This window comes from Equus caballus, chromosome 22 (assembly GCF_041296265.1).
Source record: "Equus caballus isolate H_3958 breed thoroughbred chromosome 22, TB-T2T, whole genome shotgun sequence".
In the NCBI taxonomy this organism is placed as follows: Eukaryota; Metazoa; Chordata; class Mammalia; order Perissodactyla; family Equidae; genus Equus; species Equus caballus.
The window spans coordinates 16,226,159-16,250,256 of NC_091705.1; the positions used below are offsets into that span (position 1 = coordinate 16,226,159).

Below are 24,098 nucleotides of genomic sequence, written 5' to 3' on the forward strand. Positions count from 1 at the left end.
ATGATAGTAAGCACAAGTCTATGGTTTATTAAGTCTTCTGTGTGTTTAGTGAGATAAAGCCTGTTAAACCCTTTAATTGACTTGAAAAAAAAACACACTACATCAACATAGACAGGGAACTATTTGTTTCCCAGCAGCACTGTCCTAGTGATGGAATGAACCAAGCATGTCTACGCTTTACTAATATACAGAAAAATGACCATCTCCTCCCTTCTCCATCCACTGCCAGCCCCCATCAAAGGTTGTGTCCACAATCACCTTTTAAAAAGCAGACAGGTTTTCAGAGTTCCTGATTTTAACTTAATTGTAAAGTAAAAAGGAATTACTAAAAAAAACAATTTTACCTTCTAATCCCGCATTCCAAGAATTTTTTAAGTGTATGGAACAAGTCATTGGGACCTCAGAAGAGGACCCACAGCGTCTCAGGAAATAAAATAGAAAAACAAAAAGAGTGACAGTTGTCTACAGTTCAAATACCTATATACCCTTTGGCATCCTGACAATGGGAAACTAACATCCAGATGTTCTGACAATGCCTCCCAGCACAATAACCTCACCCAAAAAGCCAACCTCCCCACCCTCCTTGTCCCATCAGCTTGCAAATACACATCAAAAGTATACCAAGAGTAGGACTCAAATGTTAGCACCTGAAAACATTTATCTACAATTCCAAAGTTGTAGTACAGGTAGAAAAGGGAGCAGTTACTGAAAAAGGAATACAGTATTAAAGAGAAATAAAATAAGATGCTGTCAAAGAAAATACTTCTTCTGGGAAGCATTGATTATGAGATATAGGGACTCAACAGCATCCCTTCAGTCACTCAACTACCATTTTTTAAGTGCCTACCTGGGGCCGGCCGCTGAGTCATCACAGATGGTGAGATGGATCAAGCTCCTCTTCTTAATGATGCAATGATTCACTAAGAGTGTAGGATTTACAACATATTTTCCCTTTCTGTTCAAGGAGGACAGAGTCATGTGATGCCCTGCACGGTCTCTTATAACAAACTAGATTTGAAAACGGGTGGCAGTTCACTGCAATTTATTCATTGTATTTCTTAGGGTCAACTTAAAGCTAACCTTCCATTGTCTTCCCTTTAGGACTGTATTTCCAATATAATTAGAGCTTTCTAAGGCAGAATTAACTCATTTCTGCCTTTTTTTTAAATGTTTTATAAATATCATTATAACAACAGAAGAGAATTTTAAAGAGAAAATAAATCACCATTAACACCACCGTTATAATGCAACAGCTGGCTTCATTTTTGAATGTCCTTTTCCAGTCTTTATCTATACACTAACATATTTTATCTATTTATTATAAGAGTGAAAGCATAATTTGTTATTCTGCTTGGATTTTTCCCTAATTTTATATCTAAATACTTCCATATTGCTTCCTCTTTTAAATGTATTTCTCATGGTAGTTCAATAATTCATTTTGCTGAAATACCATGATTTACTTTTATTTTTTGCAACTTTGTATCATTCAACTCATGTCCAATTGTTTCAGTCTTGAAAATACTATAGTGACTATCTTTGTGCATATTTACCTTTTTTCTTCTTTTCAAATATTTTCTTCGGATACGTTTATATGATTCAGCATAGCAATTCTGATAATTCTTAATATTTATCATTCTTAGGAGTAAAAGTAATTAAAAACTCAGTGTGTTAGCTAAAACACAGGGCAAGGTATTACTTATTTTGTATTTCAGGTTATTTTAGGCAGAAGCAAAATCTAGATGCAGCTTCAAAAACTACATTTTATTAATTTTACCCAAAGACGATATTATACAAGAGACTGATGATTTCCAAGTCAGACTGAGGATATTTCATTTAAAAATGTAACAAACATGACGATACTTCCATACTCCATTATTAAATTACCTATCATTCCTGTTTCACTTTACTGAATCCTGCAGTTCTGAAACTAAGCAAATTTAATAGAGGGGCAGTATATAAGACTTAGAGGTCTTATTCAAAATATTGGCAATATATACTAATGATTAAAATGTAAAGAAGATAACAAGAAGATGAAAGAAGGGTGAAAAACACTAGAAGAATCTTTGGCTTAAAAAGAAAAACCCGCTGAGCTAACATCTATACAAGTCATGGGTAAGAAAAAGAACATGCTCAAGTGTGTTCTTTTCATATTCTCTTCTTCTGTGAGAAAAGGTCAAAGCTGGATTTGCAATGAAAGTTATTATAGGATGATTGTAATTGATTCTTGAGCTTGCTTAACCTTACTTTTGTCAAGTAGATGAATTTAAGAAACCATGGTATTACATAATAAAACACTGAATAGAGGGGCAGCCCTGTGGTGGAGTGAAGTTCAAGCATTCCACTTAGGTGGCCCAGGGTTTCACTGGTTTGGATCCTGGGCACGGACATGGCACTGCTCATCGAGCCATGCTGAGGCGGCATCCTACATGCCACAACTAGAAGGACCCACAACTAAAATATACAACTATGTACTGGGGGGCTTTGGGGAGAAGAAGGAAAAATAAAGAAAATAATAATAATAAATTTTTAAAAAAACATTTAATAGGAAACATTAGCCAAGTTTTGTTCATACATTGAAGGTGATCTATCTATATATTATTAATCTAATTTTCATGTTTTTTATCATGGATAATTTTCACCACACACAAAAAGGAAACAGAATAGTGTTAAGAACACCCAGAGCCATAAACCACCCTCAAAACCATCCACCTGGGGCACATTGGCTCCATCCACATCCTCCTCCCAGGCATCACAGAACTGTATCTGTAAATAATTCAGAATGCATCTCTAAAGGTGTGGACTCTTTCTTTCTTTTTTTTTTTTGAGGAAGATTAGCCCTGAGCTAACATCTGCTGCCAATCCTCCTCTTTTTGCTGAGGAAGACTTGCCCTGCGCTAACATCCGTGCCCATGTTTCCTCTACGTTATACATGGGATGCCTACCACAGCATGGCTTGCCAAGTGGTGCCATGTCCACACCCGGGATCCAAACCAGTGAACCCCGGGCCACTGAAGCTGAACGTGTGAAATTAACCGCTATGCCACCAGGCCGGCCCCAACTCTTTCTCTTAACATAACAAAAACATCTTAAAAATCAGCAATAATTCCTAAATATCATAAAATACTCAATGTTCAAATTATCTCACAAATGTCATAATTCTAAATAATTTACAATCTCAATAAAGGCTATACATCTCAATTGGTTAAAATGACTGGTAAGTATTTTAAACTATAGTTTCCCCTTCTGTCTTATTTTTTTCTTGCAGTTTACTTGTTGACTAAACCAATTTGATTGTCCTGTGTCCTATAGTTACGTATGGTGCCTATCGTATGCCCATGGACTAGTCGCATGTTTCTCTTCTCACTTTTCCAATAAATCAGTAGTTGGACCTAGAGGCTTCATAAATGTCAGGTTTGATTTTTTTTTTTGGCAAGACTACTTCATAGGTAGTGTATCAACAAGACTTTTAATTACAGAAATGTAATATGTGCGTGCTAATAAAGTTAGAAGCCGGAGAAGAGCCAGATACGAAAGTCGGACAAGAAAAAGCTCATTTTGCTCTATTTCAGCAAGTTTTGGAACATTAATTACCTTCCACAGTCCTGCTATATTTCATAGCAGCATTATTAAGTGGACTGTTACAAATACTCTAATTGTTTTACTTTGTCTTTCTTGATTATTATAATCGACAAATTTACCACAAATAATTTAAGGCAAGTTCAAGATGGATATTCAATTTAAATTCAAAACATATTTCTAGGATAATAACTTATTATCACAGATGACAAAAGCAGAGTAAGATTAACTGAGCTCAATGCCAGAAAAGTAGAAGCAACCAGTATTGTCAAATAAGCGGCAAGGAAGACAAAAAAAAAATGATGGAAGGGGAATCTTTTAAGATAGGAAATTGCCAATGTGATGTATAGTATGTGCTTTATAAATATTTGTTGAATGAATAAGGACAATAGACTTAGGATGAATGGAATGTCCCAGAAGTGTACTCAGTAAACAATTCTGTCTCCTTCTGTGGGAAATGATAAGATGAATGATGAAGAATGATCACAACTCAAACTTCATTCTAATCTCTCCATTTGTGGCTCAAGAGCTGAGGAGCCCTCGATCCTCCTCTGGTTCTTCTATTACTTACTCAGTTGTTCCTCATCCCTCACATCCAAATTCTCTTTTTCCACAGTTCACCTTCTTTCGAACCCATTCCAGGCTTTCATTTTTAGGAAGAAAAAGACAAACTTCCATTTTGTCTTAGGTTTGTTTCCCCCAGAAATACAGCTTGATTCAAGGATCTGATTGTAAGTAGACTATCCCAAGATGACCGCAGGGAGCGCTCAGAGGACAGTTGAGAAGTGAGACAGGGAAGGGAGGAAACACAATGAAGGGTGTTCTAATGAACATGTTACTCACTGTGGGGAAGTGGGGCTGCGATAGCGTGATTTATAAGAAAAATACATATTTGGTCATTCAGATGACCAAAATATACTTCTCCTATATGTTTGGTCTTTGTCCATGTTTCCTGACTCACAGGTCCCAAGCCCTTGGGATTTCCTAAATCTTGAGAATGACAAAGGTGTCTCTTGTTATGTTGATGAAGTGACTTTTGGACCCTATCCAAGGATAGGGGCTGGTTGCCAGGAGAACCAACCATGTGATTAGAGAGTTAGAACTTTCAGTCCCACCTCCTGACCTCCAGGAAGGAGAGAGGGCCTGGAGGTGGAATCAATCACCAGTGGCCAATGATATATACGATCATGACTATGTAATGAGGCCTCCATAAAAACCCAAGAAACAGGGTTTGGAGAGCTTCCAGGTTGGTGAACACAGAGACTAGGGAGAGTGGAGCACTGACAGAGGGCATGAAATCTCTGCACCCTTTCCCCATACCGTGCTTTGTGCATCTCTTCCATCTGGCTGTTCCTGAGTTATACTCTCTTATAATGAACCAGTGATCTGGTAAATAAAATGTTTCTCTGAGTTCTGTGAGCCTTCCAGTAACTTAATTGAACCCAAGGAGGAGGTCGTGGGGTCTTTTGATTTATAGCCAGTTGGTCAAATGTACAGGTAACAACACGGACTTGCAACTGGTGTGTGAATTGAGTTGCCAAAAAGGGGGGTCATTGGAACCTCCAATCTATAGCCAGTTGGTCAAAAGCCCAGGTGACAACCTGGGCTTGTGACTGGCATCTGAAGTGGGGAGGGTGGGAGAGAGGCAGTCTTGTAGGACTGAACGCTTAACCTGTGGGATCTGATGCTGTCTCCAGGTAGATAGTGTCAGAATAGAGTTGAATTCTTAGACAACTTACTGCTGTCTGAAAGCTATTTGGTGTTGTGGGGGAAACTCCCCTGATACACACAAATTGGGATGGGAATCTGGACATTTTTAGGGGCTGAATTCTGCAGGGGAATTCTTGAAAACTGTGTGAAACTTGCTTCTGGGTTGTACCAAGGGAAGGGCAAAGAAGTTAGGGGATTTATTTTAAAACTCCCATCTATAATCTTGTTGGTTATTCCCTTTAGAAATACTTGTCCTTCAATCTTCAAGGAAATATTCTCCAACTTTTCTCCCACATCTCATTGATTATTCTTCAGCAGGAGGCTGGCTCCTTCTCATTACACTCCTTCAAAAGTTCTATCAATCAGGAACCTGGTTTTTCTTGTGCCTCTCTGTCTGGACAATCTCATCCTCTCCCTTTTCACCACTACCATCTACGCTCTGGTGATATATACTTCTCACTCTTTTCGAAACTGCAAACTCATCTTTCCCATTGTACTCTGACATCGCCACCTAAATAGTTAGGCAGGCTCCTGAACTCAGTTCAAAGCCAATTGACTGTCTTTTTCCCTTCATCACCACACTGGAAATCATTTAAAAAATAAAATAAAACAAAACCATTTCTCCTTCCTAGTTCTCCATCCCATTTATGACATCGCCTTTGATCTGGTTACTCAAACTAGACCTCACCACCTCATCTTTGCTTCTTTCTCTTCCTTATTCTCCATGCTAAATTTGTCATCAATTCCATCTATCTCTTGTGCTTCTCCCACATTCCTGTTACTACTACCATTGTTCAGACTTTGAACTGCATTCTCAACTCTGTAGTGATCATTACTTTCTCCAGATTGCAAATGATAATCCATACAACTGCCGGATTAATCTATATAAAACATACAATGGGGGGCCATCCAGGTGGCACAGCAGTTAAGTTCACCATTCCGCTTCAGCGGCCTGGGATTCGCCAATTCAGATCCCAGGTGCGGACCTATGCATCATGTATCAGGCCAGGCTGTGGCAGGCATTCCACGTATAAAATAGAGAAAGATGGGCATGGATGTTAGCTCAGGGCCAGTCTTCCTCAAAAGAAAAAAGAAAAAATACAATGGATAAGCCCATCCAGCTTAACCTTTTCTCCTCCATAATCACCATTCACTGTTCACCACATACACCCTATAATATTTGCCATTCTCCAAAGAAACAAAGTGCACCTGTAACCACAGGCCCACTTAGAACCAGTTCGAACAGATCCCATCTCTTATCAACAAAGTGATTAAAGATTGTCCTTCAGAAAATCTGCAGTCATGTAGCCAGAGCATGCACAGAAGAAGATATCAAGACCTGAAGTGACTGCAGAACCAAAGATCCTCCTCCCCATGGCACCCAAGGACCAGGACACGACCAGAACTTGAAAGCTGGACTCTTATCAGAAGCAAAGGGTCCTCATTCAGGAAGATCTGGTGTTAAAATTCCTTCCCCACCTCACCAAAAATGTTTAGAACCCTCTCATAAATGTTTAAAACCTTACCATGAATATTTGAAGCCCACCAGTCAAAATCTGTCGTGCCAGTGTTTCTGCATGCCAGTCTATTCTCCCTAACCTCTTAAATTTCTCCCCAAATCCTGAATCAGGGAGGCGTATCTAAAGACACACACACCCTGTCTCCCTGCAGATCCATCTCACAGAATAAAGCTGATCTCTTTTCCCAAAGGATGATGCCATGATGACTTGGCTGTTTATGTTCATCAGGCAAAAGAACCCCAATTTTGTGCAGTAACACACCTGTGATTCAGTGCTTTGGCCCCCTTCTACCTGAAATACAACTCCCTTGAAGACCGAGACCAAATTCTGCTTTCTCTGTGTGTCCTTCCTCATCTCTGCTCCCCCATTCACTCCCTAAACCTCTGAAAAACAGATTGATCTCTCCCCTGTGCTCCCTCAACACAATATTCATGATTCTGGAATATCAATCATCATATTATCTGATGTGATCATTGTTGTAGACAATCTCCTTCTCTCTATTATGAAATTTCTATCTGTGTGTGAAACCCCAGAACACAATACATTGCCTGGCACACAATTTACTCTCCATATATATTATTAAATTAAATAGACAAACAAGCAACCTCTGGTGTATGATATTACAATTATCTAGTCCAAGAAATGCCTGAATGTCTTCTGCAGTTGATTGTCTGCATATATGTCACAAGTGTCCAGAGAAAGATAGATATCATTGTAGAAATAGACTATGTAGTAAGTGGGAGCATTGTGCATGCAGACACAATATATACAAGGGCTGAATGTCCAAAAAGTATAATATTGACATTAACAAGAGTAAAAAAGTAAGTAAGCAAATGCCAAGAGAAAAATAACAATGTCCCAAAATACTGCCTACCTGAATATACTGGCTGAGGAATAAAATTAGTATTAAGATTAACCATGTTGGAAACTTCCATTCTAACATCTGTATTAAACAGTGGCAAGAAACAAAAAGAACCTACAAAATCGAACCCAGGTAAAAACTATGCGTCTTCATTCATGCTGTAGATAAACTGTATTCCTCACATCTCTGCTGATTGAAAAAAAGTTATCATTTTCCTTTAAGTTTATTGCACATTCATCTAAAACCACGTCTTGATAACATCATGGATTGCAAATCCAAAAGACAGAATTTTCTCTAGAGGTGCAAAACATCACACTTTTCTTTTCGAGCTATCCACCTTGCTTCTGTCTGCTTAGGAAGTCCCACTGCTTGCTAACGTAAATCCTTAGCTCTGGCTGAGTAATAGTCAATATGAGTTGGAAAGACTCCCAAAGTAAATTTCCTTCACTAGTTATATTTCAAGATGAAGGCTTACTTCTACATTAAGTACCAAATCATGTTGTTGAATAAGGTAGAGACTTGGGTTTATTTTAAGCCTGAAAACTATAGCAATTCTCTTGGGCACCCCAGCTGGTACCATGAAGGATATATTTGAGGCTTCTGCTAAAAATGGCTTTGGATTTTTTTCTTTGGCTTTAAAATAAGTATTGCATAACCCTATCTTGGTTATGTATATAGAGAAGCAAATCCTATAACAGATAAGGAGCAAACTTTCTCTAGGTAAGATTTAAAGGTTAATAAAATAAAATACAATACTATAATACAAGAAAAAGAAAGATGACTTTTTATAATGCTGGTGAGGGAGCCTTTTTTTAATGACACACAAAACAGGGACTAAAAGTAAATAACTGAGAAGATTTGGAAGCACAAAATACATTAACTAATGAAGAAACAAGAAAATTTCTCAAACTTATTTTATGAAGCTATACTATCTTGATACTGAACAAGGAAAGAAAGAGTAATTCTAGGTCTGTCTCGCTTGTGAATATAGAAGCAAAATAAAATACAAGCAAGAAGATTTCAGCAATGAGCAAGTAGAGGCTATCCTAACATATGAGAAGAGAAAAGCGCATTTCAATATAGATGCTGAGAAGTCATTTGACAAAACTTAATACCTATTTATGATTGTTCTAAATCCCTTAGCAAATGAGGTATAGAAAGGAATTTTCTTAACTTGTTAAGGAGTATCTTCTAAAAATCTAAAGCAGACATCACACTTAATAGTAAAACATGAGAAGCAGTCCCTCTGAGATCAGGGAAAATACACAGATCCAGACGGTTCTGCCTTTACTCAGCCTTGTGCCAGAGGCCCTAGATGATTCAAGAAGAGAAGAAAAAATCAAATGGTAAAAGGGTTTGGGAAGAAAAATGTGATTATGCATAGAGTATATATACTTATTACTTTTCTACATAGAAAATCCAAGAGAATCTTCAGAAAAACTATTAGAATGCAAAAGATAGTTAAGGATGTTAATGGTTACTAGATCAATATTCCAAGATCCAATAGCATTCCTATATACTAGCATCACCAATTTTTGAAAAGGTACCAAACAAAGCAATTTCAATCTCTGTAACAATAAAACTTTATAAGGACCTAGAAATATATAAAATACAAGGTCCAAGTCTTTTATAAAGAAAATTATACTAATAAATATTGCTGAGACTATAAGGTTTCTATAACAAAATAGAGATGATTAAGTTCCATCTTCACACCATAAAAATCAATTCCATGTGGATTAAGGCTCTGAATGTTTAAAATAAATCTCAAGATTTTTGGAAGAAAATATTGGAGCCCATCTTTATAATACAAGAGTTGGAATGGATTTCTTAAGCCTGTTACAAAAAAGCATAGCCCAGGAAGGAGAATATTGATAAAATTGACCTCATTATTATGGTTATATAACAGTTATGGCATACTTCTGCATGTCAAAGATAGCATAAACAAAATTAAAAGAGAGACTTCCAAGTGGAAGAAGATATTCAAAATGCAAATGATTCAACAAAGAATTAGTATCCAGAATAAATAAAGATTTTTGTAATCAACAATAAAATACAGCTCTAAGAGCATGAATTCTCAAGTCAATCGTCTGGCTGAATTCCAGTTTCTCCACTCAGCTGCTATGTAAGCTTAAGCAATTTATTTAACCTCTCTGTGCCTCAGTATGCTCATTGGTAGAATGGAAATAATATCAGCACCTACCTTAAATAATTTTTATGAAGATCAAATAAGCTAATAGGTGTAAATTCTTAGAGTAGTACCTATCATGGTGATCACAAGTATTTGTTTCATCATTATATATTAAATATGAGTCATAAGTACAAAGATGTCCATTACATTATTTATGTTTTTAATTTTCATAAGTAATATTTAAGTAATTATGAAGTTAAAAGATAAGTTACAAACTAGAGGAATTATCTGCAATATAACCAACAAATCATTAATATGCTTAACAAATAAAATTAAGAATTAAAAACAAGACATAAAATCTAATTGAAAAACAAGTGAACTATAACCAACAAGTCACCAAAAAACGATGAAGTGAAAGAAGGAATAACATATGCAAGGAGGTTCAACTTCAAAATAATCAAAGCAATAAAACTGAGGCAACAACGTCATATTTTCACACTTGAAAATTTCTTATTTTGGCAAACGTTCATGGACACTTTCATACATTATTGGTGGGAGTTAAAATTGGAACAATTTTATTCCGGAAGTCAATTTAATTAAATGTAACTAAGATCTTGAACATGTATATACTTGATTTTATAACTCTAACTCTAGTCTTTTATCCGAATGGAAACATCTGGGCAAAATGCAAAAGTGACATACAAGGTTGTCCATTGCAACGATGTTGACAATGGTTGAATTTCCATCAGTATGAGGCCAATTAAAGCCAACATGGATCATCCACAGAAAGGGATATCGTTCAGCCTTGAAAAATGATGATACTGCTCTGTATTCATAGTCAAGGAAAATATTTCTATTATTAAAAGCAAGTAAACACTATATATATTATTATCCCATTTTTGGAAAATAAAATTGTATATTTATAAATAATTGTATACAGGCACATAGGAATAGAAAAATCTCAAAATATACTCAAAGGCTAACAAGTTTCTGTCCAGATAGTGGGTCCTGGTGTGCCTGTCTGTCTGTGTCTGTCCATTTGTCCTTCTGTATATCTGTCTGTCTCTCTTTCACACACTTCCATGTTTTGGGAACCATATGAAATGCTTACATATTACTCACACAATGATCAAATATATAGCTGTTGCCCTTGCTCAATGTAGTCTGCAACTGTATTTGGAAAATTTCTATAATGATTGTCATTCAGGGGCCGGCCTGGTGGTGCAGGCGTTAAGTGAGCATGTTTCACTTCAGTGGCCCAGGGTTCACCAGTTCGGGTCCAGGGTGGGGACAGGGCACCACTTGCCAAGCCATGCTGTGGTAGGCATCCCACATATAAAGTGGAGGAAGATGGGCACGGATGTTAGTTCAGGGCCAGTCTTCCTCAGCAAAAAAGAGGAGGATTGGCAGCAGATGTTAGCTCAGGGGTAATCTTCCTCAAAAATAAAAAAAAGATCATCATTCGGTTCTTTGGATGTGAAGGATAGGTGGATCAACTGAGGCACCAGCTATTAGGACCACTGTCAAATATCTGGGTTCTTCTGAGGGAGCAATAGATCCACGTATTCTCTGAGGTAGTAAGTGGCAAAAAAATAAAAAATAAAAAGAAGAAGAAGAAAGAAAATAAATAGGATCTGTGGTAATTAGAACATTCCCTCAGTGGCTGGAGTTTACATGGTTTGAGATTATTGGAAAAATCCTAAAAAGTGAGATAGTTCAGCCTACACATCTGCTCTCTGCTCTTAGTGGAAGGTGAAACCAGTTAAGCTTCCTACTAAGCACAGGTAAGAAAACCCCCCTGCCATCGCTCCCCCTTCGGTGTCACAGCCTTCTGCCACCTGGGATGGGGAAGAGGTTCCCCAGAAAAGGAGCAAAGGTTCTGACCTACAGTGAGGTTGCAAGGAACACCATGGAGAGAGTTTGAAGGGAGGTGCACTTCAGGGTGGCCTCCCTCCCCAACTCCATCTCAGTGGAATTGCCTGTGCCCAGCTTATAAGAACATTTACAATATTCAGATGTGGGATTTTCATTTCCCATTTCTACAGGTGTAAGAAAAAACATCAGATTAAATTATACAAGTAATTCCACCTTTCCCTCCTTGTTCTATCACTTGTGAGTAACATGGAGGACAGGCAGGTAAAATTCCAAGCCATCGAATGCTTGCTCAATACCAATGCAGAGCTCAAATTAAAGGCAAACTGGTCAAACAGCCCACTGCCGAATGATACTTCAAAATATAATTCTCTTCCTGATTATTATGCACTGAGAAGGGCACAAGATCACTTTGGTGGTGTTCTTGCCAAAACTGCGTAACTTCAATCTAACCATGAGAAAACATCCCAAATATCCAAACCCAAGAGGAGTTACACTCTACAAAGGAACTGGCTGATACTTTTCAAAAGGGCCAAAGATCTGAAAGACAAGGAAAGACTGAGGAACTGTCATAGCCTGAGGAAACATGACAACTAAATGCAACATGGGATGCCGGACTGGATTCTGGAACAAAAAAAGACACCAGCTAAAAAACTGGTGATGTTCAAATTAGGTCTGTAGTTTAGTTAATAATATTGCAGCACTGTTAATTTCCGGGGTTTTGAAATTGTACTACGGTCGTGTAAGATGTTAACATTAGGGGAAGTAGTACTATTTTGCAACTTTTACATAGATCTAAAAATATTTCAAAATGAAAGATTAAGAAATATATATGACTACAGGATAAATCCTTAAGCCCTTAAGTGGTCTTGCCCCGTCTACCTCTCCCACTTTATCTCACCTATTTCTTCCTCTTGTTCTCTAAGCTCCACCTACTTCGGCCTCACATTGTAAACCTCTACAGGTGGCAGAGGTAAAGCTCCCCCACATTGCAAAGCTCTATAGGATTCATCCACCTAGAACATGAGGTGCACCCCACTTGCACCCACACTTTACCTAAACTTCAGCTCCTTCTTGCTCAGGGCTCTCTGAGCCCACGGCTTGAGTAAGGTTCCTTTGTCATGCACTCTTGCAGAATGGCATACTCTCCCTCCAAAGCACCTGTCTACGTTTGTAATCACTTGCATTTACTGAAGAATTCATTCCCTGTAAGATTCTTTTACAAAGCTCTATGACATCAGAGACCAACTCTACTAGCTCCAGCTCCAAGATTCTGGCACAAAGTAGATGATCAATAAATCTTCAGAATGATGAATACAGAAATGAATGAATAAAGTATATATTTAGTATAAAGGCCATACCACCTCTATGTGTGTAAATTCTTGTATTATGAGGAGGAGAAGGAACCTTATCATGAATAACATAAAGACAAATTATTGCCACATCTTCTAATCTTCTTTCGAAAAATTATTTTCTTTTGCATAGCTTCTTTTCTACTTTCCTAAAAGATCTCCTACTTAATAGCATGTGGGAAAGCCCATTTCCATAATGTAGAATAATAATGTAAAAATGCAGTTTAGAATACTTTTTCTACTTAAAGCAAAGAAAGAGGCTGCTAAATTGGGTATGCAAATTAGAATCAGTATAAGGAGCCCTGAAAAAGTCATCCTAGGTCTAAAAGAAATTAGATATTAAAAAACACCAGTTGAGGGGCTGGCCTCGTGGCCGAGTGCTTAAGTTCTTGCGCTCTGCTGCAGGCGGCCCGGTGTTTCGTTGGTTCGAATCCTGGGCGCGGACATGGTACTGCCCATCAAACCACGCTGAGGCAGCATCCCACATACCACAACTAGAAGGATCCACAACGAAGAATATACAACTATGTACCAGGGGGCTTTGGGGAGAAAAAGGAAAAAAATAAAATAAAATCTTTAAAAAAAAAAACAGTTGAATTTGTTTGCTTCTTCAGTCTAGTAAGATTGTTCTCTAGTGGGGTTTTTACATCAATTTCAGGGAGCAAAAGTTGGTTTAGATAAACGGAATTCCCTTCTTATTCTAATATGAAAAAATGCGAGTCTTCTAGCACTGAGATAATGATATATCTTTTTGCTATCAAATCTTCTTAAAAAAAGGTTAATGTTTACTTAATAGATATAGTTTCTTTATTATAGTCACATTAGCACGTCTTCTTTGAAAATACATAAGCCCTTCCTATCACCACTTTATCAAATATCCCATTAATCTAAAAACTAAATTTCATTCATATCTCCACATCCTTTTCTTTATTACTCATCATACTTGTTTGCCTGAATTATTGGTATGGCAATAACACAGACATGTGTCTTTCCTAAAATCGATGTATTTCCACATCCTTAAGTCCATGATGGAGAACCTGAACATTTATTTTGACATGGCCAGTATGGTTATTTTAACTGCATATTAAATATTTAAAATCCAGCTGTACATCTACACTAAAAAGAAAAATGACATAATGCACTTATGGGAATTTTCCCAACATTAGCACTCTGGACGGCAAAACACAGTGACAGACAACAGTCATATCTCCAGAAACACTTATCACAAGCCATATTACATCAACCCAAAGAGGGACCAGACTTGAAGAAGCAAAGGCAGAGACTGGGAGTGCCCTAGCAAAGTTCACAAAAGAAAAGATCTTTATTAAGGACAACGTGATTCTCCCACATTGGGGGTAAATATTGGATTAGATGGCAATGTATAATCAACAACAGTATGATCAAAATAAGAACAGTACACAAAAGACGGGAGCTGATTTCTTGTTCTGTTTTGTTGTTTGCTTTTGGTTTTTTTACATAACAGAAAACAGGAGCAGCCAGTATGTTGGCTCCATAGCACCACCAGAGAGCTGTGTTTCTAGTTTTCTGCTCTGCTATCTTAGCCCATGGTTTCCAATATCATAGTCATTTCATTGTCCAAGATGTCTGCTGGTATCTGGACACCAAATCCATATTTACAAAGAAGAATGCAAAGCAGAAAGGTCCTGATGGAAGAACACATCCATGTAAACAGTACCAAGATGTCTCACACAACTCTTCTCACAGTGTCTGATTGGGCTCAGAGCCACACCTAGCTGCAAGAGAAGCTGGGGATATATCATTTTAAGCCTACAGGACAATGTTCTGGTTTAAAATCAAAACAATTAGAACAGATGTTGGGGTAGAAAATTAGCAGTCTCTGCCATTCCTATAAGAATAAGAATAGTCCGCTTTTTAATTTTTTCATTAACTAGTACACAAATATAGTTCAAAAATTTAAAAGTATAAAAAGGTTTACACAGTGAAGACTTTCACACCCACCCCTGTCTCCATCTGCCAGTTTCCACCCACCACACAACACTTTTATTCATTTTTTATATCTCTTTCTAGTTTCTTTATGCAAATACATGCAAACGAGATTATTCTTGCCTTCCCTCTAGGAGCTATTTCCAAATCAGTACATAGAGCATGTCTTCATTCTTCTTCTTTTTCTTTTTCTTTTTCATTTTTCTTTTACAGCTGCATAGTATTCCATGGCTGGATCTACCAGAGTTTATTTGACCAGTCCCCATTTCCAAACATTTGGTTTGGGTTTCAATCTTTTTCTGTTATAAACAGTGCACATAAATTCTTCTGCATTATGCATTAATGAATCTGTAAGAGGACTGGATCTTCTTACAGATTCATTTACGAATAGAAGCTGGACTGCCAGGGCAAAGGGCCTATTTGTAATTTTGAGAGAGATTGCCAAGTTGTTCTCCCTGGGTGTTGTAACGATATGCACTTCCACCAGCAACATGTGAATATGCCTGTTTTCCCTCAGCCTCTCCTACAAAATATGTGTTAACAGTCCTCTTTATTCTGGAGGGTCTTTGTCAGCCTCTTATTGTATCTTATTATTTATGTCATAAATTCTATATGTAATGGCTGGACTTCACTTTGCTAAGATGTGCGTGAACAAATGTCTTAGCAGAGTTATAGATGTAATTGGATATATGAAAGGCATCCACCCCTTAGGGACATCCTGTTCTACCAACTGGATGTTATAGACCATTTCCCTACCATGTATCCTATTTTCATGAGAATTGGCAACAAACTGGAGATCCCAGACACACATTTGCTCTCAGCCCCCATCATATTTGGCCACCACTCAGCAGAAACCTGCTTCTTCATAGCTATATAACTTTATTTACACTATTTCTTAGAATGTTCTCTTTCCACCTTTCTATTATCCAGTTCCTCCTTGGTCTTCTCTAATTGTCTCTAAGATACTCTCTTCACCTCCTGAATCTTTAGGTACTTACACTGGTGCCACTCATGTGGCATTTACTCCTGTAAATGACAAGTGCAGTCCTGCCTCCATACTTGGCTTAGGACTGATAGCTGTCCTACTTCCATAGCTGACCTGATGGTACAGGTGATGCTGCATTCATTTTGTAAGAACTCCCAATGCCAACTGGAGAGGCTTAGGTGTTAAGATATTCAGGCGGTACAGCTGAAGGAGGGAGTCTCTTCCTGCACCTCTAACTCATCCTCACAGGTGGGAAATCCTCCCGGTTCCACCTACCCTTTATGTGGTTCTTTAGTGTTCTTCTCAACCTCACTACCTAGCAGTCTACAGTTCAGTCACACGTTTTTTGAATTGGCTTCTAGGGCTATAGAACTCTACTTGGCTTTATAGCATTTCTTGAAACACAGATTGTAAAAATGAACGTGAGACAGTGGGTGAGAACACATGATCTCAATGGGCAGGCATCTCCCTAAAGACTTCAAGAAGAAGGATTTAACCTTCTTAATTACCGCTAAATAGTGCTACATTAGAAAGTCTGAATAAATTGATGACATTTTAAAAAATCCAATTTCTAAAACGTTTGCCTTGTTTGTATTACTTAAATTGCTACACTGACTCTCCTGCAAGGGTGTTGTTAAATTAACAGTTCTCTTTATTTTAGATGGACTTTGTCAGACTTTTATTGTATCTTAATGATATTTGTATTAAGTTCCATACTTAAAACTAGAAATCTAATACGACGGTGATCTAGTTCAAGGATGCCAGTAATGAAGTTCACCTAAACGTTCAGCTCCAAAGTGATGCAGTTATGGTTGAATATTAAGGCCACAGTCAACCTTCCTTGCATCCTTCATTCAATCCTGCTTTACCAATGCAGTGTGAAAACTGGGCTTGAGTAATCGCCCACAATCATCGCCTTGGTAAGACACTGGGAAAAAAAACAAAAAAACCTTTGAAGTGACTAAGATATGCAACAGAGTTATTGAATAAGTGACCTTCATCTAATTGGTCTTTGGATCATCTAGAAACTTTATAACTGAAATTTAGCCTAATATGTGACCATTAAATAATTAAGTCACAGTGACATAGCACAACAAGCTGTCCCAGTACAACTAATGTGGTGGTGTTTTGGAACTGAAGTCATTTACTTTCCTTTTCTTGCTTCTCTCTCTATAACATATCAAAAAAACCCACCCATAATTAGGTAATAATATGTATCATTAAATTTCCCAACTTTGATAATTATGTACTGTGGTTATATAAAAACCACATTCTTCTTAGACTATATACACTGAATTATTTAGAGGTCAAAGGACATCATGTCTGCAACTTATCTCCAAATGGTTAGGAAAAAAAAATTTATGTAGATCAATAGATTGGTAGGTAGACTGATAAAACAAGTGGGAACAATTATAAACAATTAGTGAATTTGTGTGAAGGATGTATGGGTGTTCGTTGTTTTAGTCTTGCAAATTTTCTGTAAGTTTGAAATATATCAAAATAAAAAGTTAACCAAAAAAATACCCCCAATGGTACTCAGCTCAAAATCTTTACGCAAATATACACTCTTATGTAATGAGGTTGTTTTTATAATAACTCAGATTTATTTTAGCCTCTAGGAACTCCTCTTATATCTGTTGATCAGATTTTCCTTGTCAGAATATAACAATTATGAACTTGATTAGCTTACTATGTACTGGCTGGCCACAAATAACGAAGTAGCCAGAGTGTCTACCAGACCTGGGTCACTCACTTGGGAAAGGATATTAAATATTTGAAACTATGGAGTGACCTTCAGTGAACTGCACAGTAACAAAACCAGGGCATTTAGAGAAATACATGAACATCTCCAGGCCTCTAGTTACTTATTAAATGGTTCCCTGGCGACCCATGAGAGTTAATGCTCACCCTTAAATACCCAACTTACACCAGCGAGTGACTTGGACACCGAGAATAGAAGGCAATTGGAGCATTATGTACTTAACAGGTAGACTGCCCAGCGTCCAGCTTGCTTTGCCTATAAACACGGCAGCCAGGAGACCCGGAGGCCTGACTGTCAAGATGATTGTTTGAAATCTTCACATGGCTGTGCCATCATAAACATGGAGCTGTATGTGGGTATTGAGCTCACTAACTACAAAACAAACTTGTCCATGACAGGGAAGGTTAAGGAATTTCAAACTTCAAAATCACAGTATTGGTACTTTAGTTGAAGGGAAAGTGTAAAAGTGATCAATTTCACATAATCAAGCAAAAATAATGCTAACTTATTTTAAACAGCAAATATAAAAAGAGGTATTAAGAAACTACTTTGAGAATTTCAGGTAGTGTATACACTCTGATCTGTTCAATGATTAACCAGGTTTCACGAAAAGGGGACTAGGAATGTATTCTATGAACAAAAAGGGGAACGCAAACCATACTTGAACTACATACTGGTTTTGGTGTTATCTGCCATTTAGAACTTAATTTTTCAAAGAATAACTTACATAAGCACTCTGGCTTTAGTGCTTGGTATGGAATCTATACTCCTCATATATTTATATATCAGTGTATGGGGAAAAGAAAATCAGTGAAGCCACATGTTCACCATTAATTCAGGACATGCTAGAACATGCTTCCTATTTTTCACATCATGACTGAAAAAATATTCTGAAAAAATTATATTTATCTTCTCTTCCACACTTCTACAAATTTTTTTTCTGAGAAAAACTTTCCTTAAAGCGTGGGAAATGGTTAAGTATGGAGGTTTCTAAGGGACTCTGAGGATGACAAATATCAAAGAGGTGGGAAGTTGTCAGTTCTTGGATCATTCCAAGTTGAAACAGATAAATTTGTTGAATGAATTTCACCGAGAATAATACAACTGAAGAAAATTTGAGTGACTGAAAATTAAAGACATTATCATATCCGTGTTTCGTAAGAAGATATGGATGATAATGCATTGCAGTTTTGACAAATTTTACAATATGATAGAAAATTCTAGCACATTCCAACCATAAGTTCATCATGTGTCCTATGACTGGACAAAAGTACATATGCCTACCAACGTTTCCAGTGTAGAAGTAAGAGACTCATTTTCCGTGTGTAATATCTTTGCTTCTACATAAAATCCAAATAAAATGTCTTGTCTACATAGAAAACTAAAATTCTTCCTAATACTAATAAAACAACACTTACATCATATTCATTTGGGAAACATGTTTTTTTAAATATTACAACTACTCACCTCTTGGGACAATTCTCATTCAATTTCTAAATTATTTGCTTTACAGAATTCTTCTCCTTTGAAACACTTACAAAATATTTTAATTACCAATCAAATCACAATAGCACCAATCACATACTAATCATAACAGTCAACTACACAATACTTTAAGAATATAAGTTCACCTTCTGGGAATACATTTCCTAATATACTCAGTGCTTATGTGTTAATGTTTGACTATTTAGCTCATTTATAACACCCTAACATGGTTGGTTATGACTAGTTTTGAAAAGTGAAAAACATCACACTATACTTAGCTCTTTGAATGGGTCAAGGATTATAAATGTGAATGAAAATGGACGATTTCCAGGAAGCTTCCAAAATAACTGTGGACATTGTTTATGAGTTGGTGGCTACTCACATCAGAGCATTTGCATGTAATAATGCCATAAATCTCCTTTTGTCATGAAACCCACATTACCTTTCTTTTAGTTTCCAATTTAATTTTAGTGGGAAAATACATCTCCCCTCCTAATGAGATTAAACATGCGGCATGAACGGCATATACACACAACAGGGCCTAGGTTTTTTTCATATTTGTTTTCTTTTTACAGAAAGCAGTCATTATAATTACGTTATATTGCATTATTGTTCCCAGTACATCACCCCTCCGAGTGTCTACTTTTTTTACGGTTCCTCTCACTAAATTCTTTGATGTTGGGTCTGCCTATGTAACCTGCTTTGGCTAAAGGAATTTTAGTGGACATGACATAAGCAAAGATTTCAAATGTACTTGTGCAGTTGGTCTAGCTTTCTAGCACTTCTGCCATCACCATGAAAAGAGCCTCCTCCAAATGGCTGTTGGCTTGGCTCTTGAGCCTGAACACTACAATGAGCACATGTACGGAAGACCAGAGCCTAATCCACAGCTGAGCCTGGAGAAGACTAAGCCTAGTATGTAGTTTGAAGTCAAGCCCAGCTGAGCCAAGACTAGATAAGCCAAACTCCAGCCAACCTACAGATAAGAGGGCTAGGAATATTGATGTTGACCCATAGAGATTTTGTGGTTGTTATGAAAATAACTTATTAATGCACTAATTAATTATGTAAGGCTTTATCATATCTATATATTTATACACACACCAGCACCAGCACCATACAATGTGTAAGAGTCCTATAAATTTACTGATTTAGTTATCTACTTTTGATACTTTCCATATTACTATATGGAGATTAGGCATTGCTGGCTCTGATATCTGGAACTTTTCCATAACAAAAAAATTATCACTCATAGTATCAATGTGACCAGTATAAGTGGAAAAATTCCCACTACTTTGCCAGCATCCATCATTGCAGATTTTGGCCTATTCTACAAGCATAAGTGCTAAAGAACTGTGGAAAACGAGGAGCTCAGCAACAAGAATTCTAGGAAGAGGAGAGATGCTTTCCAGTCACTAACATTAAGGGATGGAGTGGCAGGCCCCAACTATTCCATTTATATTCATTCATCCAGCAATTTGGGAAATAGAACACTCATGAATCCTCCTTTAAAATTAGCTAGATGACAAAATCTAACTAACCAAAAAGTGCATCAAATTAATTAAATTAAACCTATTTAACTATGAAGAGGAACCTGTAGACCAATTTAGGACTGTTAAATAGAATGGAAGGAGGGTCCAAAGTCTAGAATTTTTGATACATGCAAAGGACACGGCAGCTGGTTGGATATTTGAGGTGAAGAGGAGGAAGAGATACAGATGATTCCAAAGTTTTTAACTTGGGGAGGGGAAGGAAGATGATATGGTGAATTAAGACAAGGATAGAGGTGGGAGTGGGGGAGGGATGAAGGATCGTGTGTTCATTGTGGGGTGTTGAGTTTGGAGAGTTTGAGGGCAGCAAATTGGAGATACAAAGAAGACAATTGGAAAATAGGTTTGGCATGTCAAATAGGATAGTGATCAGGACTACAGCTTGAGACTAAGGACAGTCCACATGCTAGGAGTGGATGAGGTGATCCAAGAACAAACACAGAGGAAGATGTAAGCCTTGGAAATAAGCATTGAGGGCTCAGTCTGCTCAGCTCCTCTGAAAGCCATCACCACACTTATGCCAAGCCCATGGTCCCTACTGGTGCTCCCAGCCAATAACTAATCTCAACAGAGAGATTAATGCAGACCCATTCCTAGGAGATAAAGGACTCTGACAGTTGACTTTGACTCAAGGATTCTCCTTCAGGTTTGCTGTACCTTCTTTAAAATACCTGTCAGTCTATGATACTTCCAATTAACCTCTTCTGCCTCTCTCCTTAACTCAGGATCAAACTTATATCACAGTCAGAAGGCTCTCCCAGCCTCTCCCAGTTCACTGCCTATTTTCACTCAGAGGTGTTTCCCCTAACAGATTCTTTGCACATTTAATCCCATCTTGGCATGTGCCTCTCAGATAATGTGGACTAGCACAGGCACATAGGGGTAACTAGATGACTTTCCTCCCTTTATTGTTTCAATCTGATTATTCAGCATCATGGAGGCAGACTCATAGGGGTTTGCAAGATATTTCGGACCTTCTGCACATAAATTTTATCTGCAACACTCTCATTATAGTCAATAAAGAATAAAGCTATTAGGTAGCCTACCTTCCTATGAAGGAGCACTCATACAATCCAAAACCTAAACAATATAGAGTTAAGAAAATTAACATCAGTTTCATGATACATGCAATTCAAACAAGCACAAAACTTCAGATTATTCTTATATTTCATTCACAATATTCATGGAGAGTACACGAATAATTTCACAAAGAAAGATCTGAATGAAGTCTCTCAAGAGCTAAAATTCTTCCCTGAATATATTCCATCATAGAAAGTTAGAGCTAAAGCTAACAGCCACAAAATAATACAACATTAAGAGATAATCTAAAACGAAATCCACACTTCTGGGTAAGATAAAAGAGCGTAAGACATTTTTAGTGAACTCCTTCACCTTAAAAAAAATCAAAACCACAACAACAAAAAAAGAAAAGTAGAGGGTAAAATTTAAAAAACTCCACTTCAGTGTAAATGCCACAATCCCGTTCCAGGAGAAAGTGGAATGATGCTAACAATGTTTCCAGGTAGAAACAAGTGAGACCAAAGGATTTGAAAGGTTTTCAAGTGAGGATTCACAAAAAAATTGTAATAGATATTTTCATTCATGCAGTAATTTACCACATAGAATACTCATGAATCCTCCTTTCAAATTAGCTGGATGACAAAATCCAGCTAACCAAAAAGTGAATCCAATGAAAGAAATCACAAAGGGGGAGTCCGAGACAAAAGAAGTGCTCTTGAGAATTGAATCCATTTAATTAATGCTTTTTCTTTCTGTAATAGGTAATGGTCACTGATTAATAAAGCAAAATAATGCAAAGAGCTACAGTGACCAGTCTACTAGTGCCCTCTTTTGTCCCAGCCCCTGCCACACCAGGTAAACACTTTCTAAGGTCATATGTATCTATCTATAAGCAATTGCAAACAGGCATATTCTCTCTTTTTTTTTTTTGAGGAAGATTAGCCCTGAGCTAACATCTGCCTCCAATCCTCCTCTTTTTGCTGAGGAGGATTGGTCCTGAGCTAACATCCATAATCATCTTCGTCTACTTTATACATGGGACGCCTACCACAGCATGGCTTTTGCCAAGCAGTGCCATGTCTGCACCCAGGCTTCCGAACCGGCGAACCCCAGGCCGCCGAGAAGCGGAACATGCGAACTTAACCACTGCACCACCAGGCTGGCCCCACAAATATGTATATTCTTATTAATTCCCTTTATTACACACTTTCTGGACATGAACATTTTACTGATCAGAATATCTTAGAGATCTTTCTATATCAATACAAAGAACTCTCCTTTCTCCCTTCCCCACCTTTTCCCTTGCACCTCCTTAACTGCACAATACTTCATTGTATGAATGCTCTATAATTTATTCAACCAGTCCCCTACTGATGGACACTTAGGTTGTTTCCATGATAGGCTTTTATAAGAAACTCTGGGATGAGTAACCTCATACATAAGCCATTTTGTACATGGGTAGATATACATAAAAAGATAAATGCCCAGAAGATAAATTACTAACTCAAAAGATAAATGCATTTATAGTTCTGGTAGGTATTGCTAAACTATCCTTCATAAGAACAGTGCTTAATTGCCCTTTTCTCAGCAATGCATGAATAAGGCCTAGTTCCCCACAGCCTCACCATTAGAAAATGTCAGACTTTTAGATCGTTGACGATCTCATAGATATGAAATGGAAATTCAGTGTGGTTATAATTTGCATTTCTACCTTTACAAATAAGTTTGGATTTCCTTATTCATATCTAAACACTTTTTGCATTTTCCATTTTAATCAGATTGCTGGTTTTCTGACAGAATTAACTTTAAACAATTTCAGGAATTATTACCACAGAGTATCATGGCATGGTAGAATCCTTAAAAATGTAAAACTAATATTATAGCTAACACATTTAGGGGCCGAGAGAGTGAAGTGAAAAGGAAGCGTACATAATCTAATTTCACCTTTCATAGCAGGAATTAGATATGGCTAAAGGGCAAAATTTTAGTTACATAAGTAATGACTAGAATTTCAAGTTCTTTCTAATCATTTTTTTTTTCTTAACTTTAGAGGGATCCTTTAGAAACAAATTATCCTATAATTGTTGTTATAGGATATTGTTATTGAAATTGTTATCTGGAGTTTGGCCTTTTAGATTTTATTCGGATTTTATTTTTATGCTTAACTTCAAGTAAAATTAAATCGAAAATGTTAATTAAATTAGTATGCCTCACATGTTCCAGCTGTTCTAAAAGTACTCCTCTTTATGCATTATCTTTCTATATGTATGGATTCCTAGGCCCATATCTGAAATTATATTCTCTAAAAGTT

General features: G+C 37.2%; 1 protein-coding gene across 3 annotated transcripts in view; it reads right to left on the minus strand.

Annotated features, from left to right (window-relative positions):
• Positions 1-24,098, minus strand: part of PLCB1 (phospholipase C beta 1) — a 668,292-nt gene that overhangs the window by 595,166 nt on the left and 49,028 nt on the right. The window lies entirely within an intron of this gene.